The sequence below is a fragment of the Hippopotamus amphibius genome, chromosome 3 (genome assembly GCF_030028045.1).
Source record: "Hippopotamus amphibius kiboko isolate mHipAmp2 chromosome 3, mHipAmp2.hap2, whole genome shotgun sequence".
Lineage (NCBI taxonomy): Eukaryota > Metazoa > Chordata > Mammalia > Artiodactyla > Hippopotamidae > Hippopotamus > Hippopotamus amphibius.
In genome coordinates, this window is record NC_080188.1 from 121101509 (window position 1) to 121111431 (window position 9923).

The 9923-nt window shown below is 40.3% G+C and overlaps 1 pseudogene; it reads left to right on the top strand.

The window, feature by feature from the left end:
- The first annotated feature begins 7400 nt into the window (after window positions 1-7400).
- LOC130849372 (HIG1 domain family member 1A, mitochondrial-like) lies at window positions 7401-7846 on the top strand (annotated as a pseudogene).
- Window positions 7847-9923: the final 2077 nt, after the last annotated feature.

Below are 9923 nucleotides of genomic sequence, written 5' to 3' on the forward strand. Positions count from 1 at the left end.
AAAGGCACCAGGGTATGATGTTGTCAGTTTTTATAGAGGTGGGTAATTTCACAATCTAATGAGTGGAATGAATATTCCAGCTATTTCAGGAAGGGGTGAGGATTTCCAGGAACTGGGCCACTGCCCAATTTTTGATTCTTATGTTTGTATTACTAAGGCTCAAAGTGTAGTGAAAGTTGACTTGTCTGCAATCTAAGACCCATTTGGCTCTACTCAGTTTATGTCATATCCTTGGGTTATGTCATTCTTTCAAAGGTTGTGCCCTGCTCCCTTTCCTTCTGTTTTACTCCCCGTTCAGAGATTTTACTCCCATATTCTCATGGAAGTGGAAGGACAGTGGTCCATCTCCTGTAACTGCTTCAAGGCAAAGTAATGGTGTCAACCCTTCCTGTTAGTGAGTAAAAATCTCTGGTTGTCTGATCTAGTGGGCCACAGGGCATGACAGCTTCTTCTTTTAAGTCACTATACATTGGAATACTCAAATAGACATCATCTTGGTGTGGAAATATAATTACTTCCATAAACTTTCTATGAATCTCCTTATTGAAGAATCAAGGTTTGTACCAGCCTCAGAGTACAAAAATATCTATAACTGACAGAAGACTTAAAAGGCATGGTTGAACATCTCATTACAATATGATCAATGAACTTGTTTACAATAACCATAATTATGAATGATGACACAATTTAATATACCAAATAATTCTAGTTAAATATTTCTCTATAAGATACCTCAGGGGCCCTCTAAAGCACCCCACAGTTACCTGGAAGCCAACAGAAACTTAATTAAAATTTGATATTTGGGAAGATTGTCAAAAAGTTTTAAAACACTTGCTCAAATAAGATCATAGATCACTGTGAGACAATACTTAATTCCTCAATCACACTTACAAGATCTCAGAAGAAAATACAGATCATTTAAAGGCAAAGAAAATCATACTATCTGTTATTAAAAGTAGCATTTCAAGAAAACTTTGTAGGAAGAAAACAAATTGAGTCTTGGCCCAGCCCCCTCACAACAAAATCCATGTACCCAACTAAATTACTCCAATCTTAGAAGGTCCTGATCATGCACAACTCTTTTCAGTGTTTTTCTTTTCTCATTCCTCCCACTTTCTTTTGCTGAAAACATATATTTTACCTTCCTTAAAAGATTTTTTTCCCATATAGAGTTACTTTCCTGATTGACAAATTTATCACAGAATAAGCTTTTAGTTGACCTCTACTAAACCTAGGTAGAATAGAAGTTTTATACTCCACATGGATGACTCTAAAGACATGTCTCTATTACTCAAACCAACTAGTTTAAGCCACCTTCACTACCAGATAGCACTTTAGTACTGAATACTTTCCAGATGACATGAACCTGAGGTATATTCTGACCATATTATCTTCTATTTCTGAGTATTTATATAAGCACTTAATTTCTTCAAGTCAGTTAAATAGAGCTCTTTTACCAATTAATATTTGGCAATATCATACATCTATGACACACACATAGGTACATATGAACACACAAACACAGACAAACACTGAGGCTTCAGAGTTCCCATTCCAAAATTTCACTCCTGAGTCAGGTATAGCATAAAACCTATCAGTACAAGAGGTGTGATTCAAATTGTGTTTCTAGCAGATGGAACAAATCAAGGTCAACAATCTAGATAGTTCAAACTTTTTTAATAGCGTTGATGGGAAATACACTTAGGATTTCTATTTTTCCTTGAGAAGTCAAGTTCTAAGTTACTTTACCCTCTTTTTTAAAGTTTGCATTTAAAAGGATTGCAGAGATAAGGGATGCTGAGAAGAGCTTACAGAACATTTGCATCTCAAAATTACAGGCCAGTTTATCCTAGTTTGAATTTGTTCCCCCTTTGTTTAATACTTACATCCCTCTTGGCTTCCCTGGTGACATAGTTGTAAAGAATCCACCTGCCAATGCACGGAACATGGGTTCAAGCCCTGGTCCAAGAAGATCCCACATGCTGAGAAGCACCTAAGCCTGTATGCCACAACTACTGAGCCTGTGCTCTACAGCCTATGAGTGGAAACTACTGAGCCCACATGACACAACTACTGGACCCCGTCTACCTAGAGCTCATGCTCCACAATAAGAGAAGCCACCACACTGAGAAGCCCACACACCACAATGGAGAGTAGCCCCTGATCACCACAAGTAGAGACAGCACATGCGCAGCAACAGAGACCCAACACAGCCAATAAATAAATGAAAAAAAAAATATTTAAAAAATACTTACAAGCCTAGAAAGAAACCATAAACAAGACTAAAAGGCAACCCTCAGAATGGGAAAAAATAATTGCCTATGAAACAACAGACAAAGGATTAATCTCCAAAATATACAAGCAGCTCATGAAGCTTAATACCAAAAAACCAAATAACCCAATCCACAAATGGGCAGAAGATCTACATAGACATTTCTCCAAAGAAGACATCCAGATGGCCAACAAACACATGAAAAGATGCTCAACATCACTCATCATGAGAGAAATGCAAGTCAAAGCCACAATGAGGTATCACCTCACACCCATCAGAATGGCCATCATCACAAAATCTGGAAACAACAAATGATGGAGAGGGTGTGGAGAAAAGGGAACTCTCCTGCACTGTTGGTGGGAATGTAAGTTGGTACAGCCACTATGGAAAACAATTTGGAGGTTCCTTAAACAACTACAAATAGAACTACCATATGATCCAGTAATCCCACTCCTGGGCATATACCCAAAGAAAACCATAATCCCAAAAGAAACTTGTACCATAATGTTTATTGCAGCACTATTTACAATAGCCAGGACATGGAAGCAACCTAAATGCCCATCAACAAATGAATGGATAAAGAAGATGTGGCATATATATACAATGGAATATTACTCAGCTATAAAAAGGGGTGAGATGGAGTTATATGTAATGAGGTGTATAGACCTAGAGTCTGTCATACAGAGTGAAGTAAGTCAGAAAGAGAAAGACAAATATTGTATGCTAACTCACATATACGGAATCTAAAAATGGTACTGATGAACTCAGTGACAAGAACAAGGATGCAGGTGCAGAGAATGGACTGGAGAACTCGAGGTTTGGGAGGGGGCGGGGGGTGAAGGGGAAACTGAGACGAAGCGAAAGAGTAGCACAGACATATATATACTACCAACTGTAAAATAGATAGTCAGTGGGAAGTTGTTGAATAACAAAGGGAGTCCAACTCGAGGATGGAAGATGCCTTAGAGGACTGGGGCGGGGAGGGTGGGGGGGACTCGGGGGGGGGAGTAAAGGAAGGGAGGGAATATGGGGATATGTGTATAAAAACAGATGATTGAACTTGCTGTACCCCCCAAAAAATAATAAATAAATTAAAAAATTAAAAAAAATACTTACAAGCCTCTTAAGATAAATACAGAATGTTTGGGGAGTGGTCAAAGGATTGGTGGACTTTGGATTACTTTTGGAACCACAGCTCTGGACCTGTAAAGACTAAATTTGGAAAATAAGGACAGTTTTGTTTTCTGTTTCAAAGAATTGTGTGGTTACCTCAATGCTATTGAAGGCTTACATACCCATTCACCGATGTTGGAAAGTTTTACTTTTCCTCATTTAGCTTAAGGGAGAAGGCCTCTACCAAAGTTCCTATCAGGCCCTGAATATCAGCTATAGGCAGTTTTGTAAGACCAGTGGCCTCCTATTATGGTAATCTATTTACAAACATTTTTGAGAATCTTACCTAGATTTAAGGATGTTGTAACTTATGTTTAGACACTATATAACATTTAACTTAATAATCACTGGCTGGATATCTTTGGCCAACCCCGGAAACTTGATATTCCACATTACAGCGTCTTTACTAAGACTTCCATGTTTGCTTCAGATATTATCTGTGGCTTTTGCTTTTTGTTAGAACCATTTGGTGGTGAGGGTGATCCCCTTGCCCCTCAAGAAGCAGAGTGGCCCTAACTTAGTTAATAAATCACTTCCCATTAAAGGGATTTGACCCTCAGGCACAAACAGAAAGGAATGTGAAAAAAGCTGGTCATTGATGAGGCACAAAATGGCTTTCAGGAATGTGTGTCCCTGTCATTTCCCTGTAAACTTCTTATGTATTACTTATGACTGCTAAGGTTTCCAGTCCTTTAGGTTAATACTGAGAAGGTTGCACCAGTGTCTATTAGAAATTATATCAAGTGGCCTACCACATCAATGACCACCAGTGACTCCACTTTAGTTATATATGTAGTACCTTTAAGCAGAGCCACTTTCAGCCTAGGGCCCCCACAGACTTCTGATTGCAACACCATCAATGGCTGAGGGGCCTCCATCACTCTCTCTTGTCTGGGGCATTCCATCTCACTATGGCCTGGCTGTTTGCAAAGGGCACATTGATCACAGTGCTCCCTCCCTGCCCCCTTTGTCCACAAAGGGTTCATTGGCTTTGTATGGATACCCATGGGGCTTGTGGTCTGCCAGGAGCAGATTGACCTAGAAAAAGCAGTGTCTCCTTTGGTATTCTCTGAGAAGACAAAGCCTGTGCCATCATTTTGGCCTTTTGCATATTTCTCTGGATGCATTCAGCTTTTTCCACTATATCCCTATTACTGAAAACCAAATAAGCCAATTGGAACAAATCGTTCATCACAGTCTGAGGACCAGCTATTGTTTCTGGAAAAGTACGCCTTTTGTCTGGAGTAGCCTGAGCTAGGAAATGCATAGACAAAAGGGCCTAAACCTTGGGGAAGGAGGGATCAATGTTTTCTCAGGATCCATGGCCTTGAAGGGTATGTCACTTAAAATGTCCTTTCTGGAATTATCCCTCTGAGATACACATAACTTAAATCCCTTTTGGGATCTATTGCCTAGAAACAAGGCCATGAAAAATTGAATATAGGGTGCTTCACTCCATCTTTAATTTCTTAACTCATAGTGTGGCCAAACCTGATGAAGTAACCTACAAAGATTTTCCTAAATTACTGTTGTTCAAATCTTTCCCAATCTCGGAGTATATAGCCCACAGGGGTATTTGCTGGGATTGATGCTGCCTGACCCACTTTAGACAAGCCTGAATTGACATCTCTAGTACTGAGCTATCCAAAATTCCACTCAAGTCAAAGTCAACAACACAACATGGTCAAGATTTGCACTTATAACTTTAGATACTACCCCTCCAAGGTAGTCTTCCAACCAGGTGTTAGTGCCCAAAAAGTTCTCACAATGCAATGGCACAGAAGACATACCAAGTGGTGTTGATGATGAGTGGGAGTTGGTCTAGCTATAAGTTGGGAATAAAGGGTCAGCATTTGCGAGGGTAAGAGGGAGGGGAGTAAAAGCAATAAAAACTACACCTTGCTGGTCATACATGTCTTCTGAGGTTAACAGAAAAAGAAAGAAAGAAAGAAAGAAAGAAAGAAAGAAAGAAAGAAAGAAAGAAAGAAAGAAAGAAAGAAAGAAAGAAAGAAAGAAAGAAAGAAAGAAAGAAAGAAAGAAAGAAAGAAAAAGAAAGAAAGAAAGAAAGAAAGGGAGAGAGAGAGAAAAAGAAAGAAAGGAAGGAAGGAGGGAAGGAAGAAATAGAGCAGGAATGAGTAAGAATGTAAAAATGTAGGAGAAAAATCTCAGAGTCGGGGAGAAGAGTACAGAGATTGACAACCTTGCCCTGGACCTGCTGTTGAATGTATATAAGCAGAGAGGGTTGACCCAACAGTCAAAAATGAGCAAATATCAGCAAAGTATCCTCCCCAGCGTACCTAGCACATCATGTACTGAGGTAGGAGATAGATGGGCTCCAGACCAGGCATTTACAACTGGCCTCCAGTTTACATCTCACATGGCAGAGAAAGATGAGCTCAAGGATGGACATTCATTTTCAGCCCCATATTTACATTTCCTGAGGCAAGAGAGAAACGGACTACAGGACTACATATTTATGACTGGACTCCTGTCTATATTTCATTACCTGCACTTCAATATATGAAACAGCAACATGAATAGGAGAAATAACTGAACATTGGACACATTTATAGCAGGGACACAGAGATGCTAAACCCTGTTAAGAGATCAAGATGTCATACACTCCCCATCCATGAGACAAGGGAGACAGTACACATGCATAGAAGGGCTCCTTGGAGGTCAAAAAGGATGGGGCACCACCCCATAATATGTCATGCTAAGGCTTTCCCATAGGCCTCTGGGCTGAAACCCATCTCGGGAAAAAAGTTGTGCATGCATGATGGGGAGGGTCCTGGGACAGGTCAGGAGTGAAGAAAAAAAGCAGATATTTGTCCAAAGGTAAACAAAGGCCTGGAAGAACTGCCAAATATAAATCACTTAACTGCCCCTTACTGCACTCCTCCTCATTAGAGATGATGCCCACACCCTTTCTCTCAGGGTGTGAATCTCTGCCTTGCTTCGGTTTTAACTAAACAAATTGTTTCTCTAGGTGCTCTCCCACTTGTTGTTATGCCGTGTCTAATAATAAACTTTGTACCTGCCTTTATAGTTTCAACTTTCATGAGGATTGCATTTTTCACTCTGGATGAGAGCCCAGGAAAAATACCTTATAGCCTCTAGCCCTTGTTGATCTGGTGGCTAGGAATCCTGTTTTTTTTGTTTTTGGTTTTTTTGTTTGTTTGTTTGTTTGTTTGTTTTTAATGCAGGCCATCCAGTTTCAATTCCTGGGCAGGGAGTTAAGATCTCCCTTCACTGCTCACTGCTGCCTCTCTGGTATCAGACAGTGCCTAAACCCAGGAATTCAAGGTAAACTGCAGGTCTCACCCAAACTGCTTCTCCCCAAATATCCCACCAGGCATGAACCCCACCCTTTTTTCTCCCCCCTGTGGTTTTCTAACCTACTCTACTCAGAAAGCAAGATTTCTTTTTCACCTAAGCTTTATGTCTCCTTCAATTTTACTTTAGATGCCAAACAAACAGGCCAATAGACCTGGGGCTCCTCTGCTGATTAATCTCCCACCTTACTCTGTGTCCAAAGATCCCCTATGGGAATATTTCCATTTCTCAGCCCTCGGATATTGATCCCAGTGGCACTTTCCATTGCAGCCAACTACAGCTCCTCCAGGAGTTCCCCCTTCACTCCAGGACTTAACAGCCCATAGGCTGTAACAGACTACCTATTGGGCTGCCCACTTCCAAACAGCCTACATCCTAGGTTTTATAGATGCTCAGTCTCCATGAATACACTCCAGCATAGTAGGCTCTATAGACAAGGGATCCCTCCTAAGAAAAGTCCTGTCAAGAGATCTACACTGGTTCATAAGCCTTTCTCCAGTGGTGCTGGGTTGGGTGCCTTGCGTAAGGCTTCAGTGTGGGCAAGAGACATCTGGTCAGGTGCGGGAGGCGGGGTCAGAAGCCGGTCGCAGCCTGAGACGTCTGGTCGTTGTCTGAAAATTCTTCAATCACTATGTCAAGCGACACAGATGTTTCTCTTTCTTCATATGATGAAGATCAGGGATCTAAACTTATCCGAAAAGCTAGAGAGGCACCATTTGTCCCCATTGGAATGGCAGGTTTTGCAGCAATCATTGCATATGGATAATATAAGTTAAAGAACAGGGGAAATACTAAAATGTCTGTTCACCTGATCCACATGCACGTAGCAGCCCAAGGCTTTGTTGTGGGAGCAATGACTCTTGGTATGGGCTATTCCATGTATCGAGAATTCTGGGCAAAACCTAAACCTTAGAAGAGGAGATGCTGTCTTGTTCTTGTTGGTGGTGCTTGCTTTAGTTAGACATCTCACATTGAGGTTATATGTTTATGTTGAAAATAAATTGTTTGGGTCAGACAATTACATGGGAATTTGAATACTGGCTTCCTTTCTTGCAGGCTTGATTTGCCTGGTGACCAGGTTACTGGTGACCAAGTTCACTAGCTAGGTCATTCAGGGGAGTTGGATTAGCGCAAAAGAAACATGTCACTTTTAAATGCACTTGATAGTGGTACAATGTCCACCTTCTTACGAAATTAGTTCTAAATAGGACAACATGCCAATCCTGACAATGCTCCCAGTTGCTGCATAATATCATATGCTTTTGATGTAATGTAGGAATCCTATTTACCCCAGTTAATTTAATTTGCTGACTGACTTGTGGACTGACTACTGTTTTAAGGACTGGCTGGCTCTCGAGGAACCCTTTCAGAACAGTGCATGGAATACAACAGTATAAACCTCCTGGCAATATGTGTGTGTGTTTAAACCAAACCTAAAAAGCTGGTAATAGAGCTGCTTTGAAGTAGTATTTATTTCAGAATCATAGTTGTAAACATGAGAATAACTTAATTGTAGATCCCTGTTTAGCTCTTTTGTAATTGCAGAATTATATTTTGTGGCTGTTACATTAGAGTAATTTTTAAATGTCATTTTGAAATGGAAGTTTATATTTAAGTGCTAATGGAAAGATAAATGAAGAACACTTTTTAAACGCGTGCAGTATGTTTATTTTCTCTATAAGAATCATAAATGTTTAAATGAGTTGCCTATAATGGAAGTGATTTATGAGCAAGCTGGTTTGGTCAGATATTATACAGACTTTGGTATACTACAGAATGCTTTGTCGTACTTGTGAAATTCTCTTGTCTAACCTGAACTTACATTCCATGGTGATAACATGATAAATGTAGTGATATTAAAGTAAGTGAACACACACACACACAAAAAGAGAGACATCTGGTCAGGATTCCTTGGACAAATACACTTAAACCCCTACCAGGTTTGAAGGGAATTTGGGGGATGACCCAAATCCCTTCAGGTACCAACGTCCTAGTAAGCATTTCTGGGACACCAAATTCCATTCTAGGAGCACTGTCCCATTCTCAATTGCAGGTTTCTTGACATGGGAGGATCTCCTTTCTAAGCCAGATGGGCTGAGAAAAAGCAAAATCTTAGATTCCACTGTAGTAGTGCCTAGCCTTTTTTTAAGTTGGGGGATGGAAAAATGGCCTGAAAATGGGTATCTTACAATCAGACATTTATTGCCACAGTATGGAAAAATGGACTGAGGTTCTCTTTTATTCAGGACTTTCTCCTATAATCGAAAGCCTGAGGAATCAGAAAAACTATCCTAACATTTTAAAGAATCCCCTTCTAATGTCTTCCAAGTCTCATTGGAGGAGGGCGGAAATCAAACTTCCCCCACTCCTGAATTTTCCCTCACTACTTCAAATTCTTCTGATCAAACAAATTGACCCAGAGGAACAATCCCTGCTGGGACAACATTTTATTGGCCAGTCTGCCCCTGTTATCACAGCCAGTCTTAGTAATAACTTGCTTAAATGTTAGCTATAAAACCATGACTACAGAAAAAGAAAGATGAATTTGATAGTCTGTCCACAATATTCTTTACATTCTGGAGAAAATTCATTAGGCTATTTTTTTTTAATGACAAAACTGGTTCTTTCGGCATATGCAATTAAAAACAGGTAGCTTGTTAAAATATCTTTTTCAGAATTCTGACCCTGAGATAACAAAAATATGCCTAGCAGAAAGCTTGACGTTAACTCATATCAGGCCCTTGAGATACAATCACAGCCCACTTTGCCTGAGGTGTTAACCTTGGTTTAATTAGTAGAATTTCAAGGTCTTCCCTGGTGGCATAGGCATTAAGAATCTGCCTGCCAATGCAGGGGACATGTGCTTGAGCCCTAGTCCGGGAAGATCCCACATGCCATGGAGAAACTAAGCCCATGAGCCACAACTACTGAGCCCATGTGCCACAACTACTGAAGCCCATGTGCCTAGAGCCTGTGCTCTGCAACAAGAGAAGCCACTACAATGAGGAGCCCAAGCACCACAATGAAGTGTAGTCCCCATGCCACAACTAGAGAAACTCTGTAAGCAGCAATGAAGACCCAAAGCAGCCAATAAATAAATAAATTTAAAAAAAGAAAACAGACAATTGGCCAAAAGTAAACA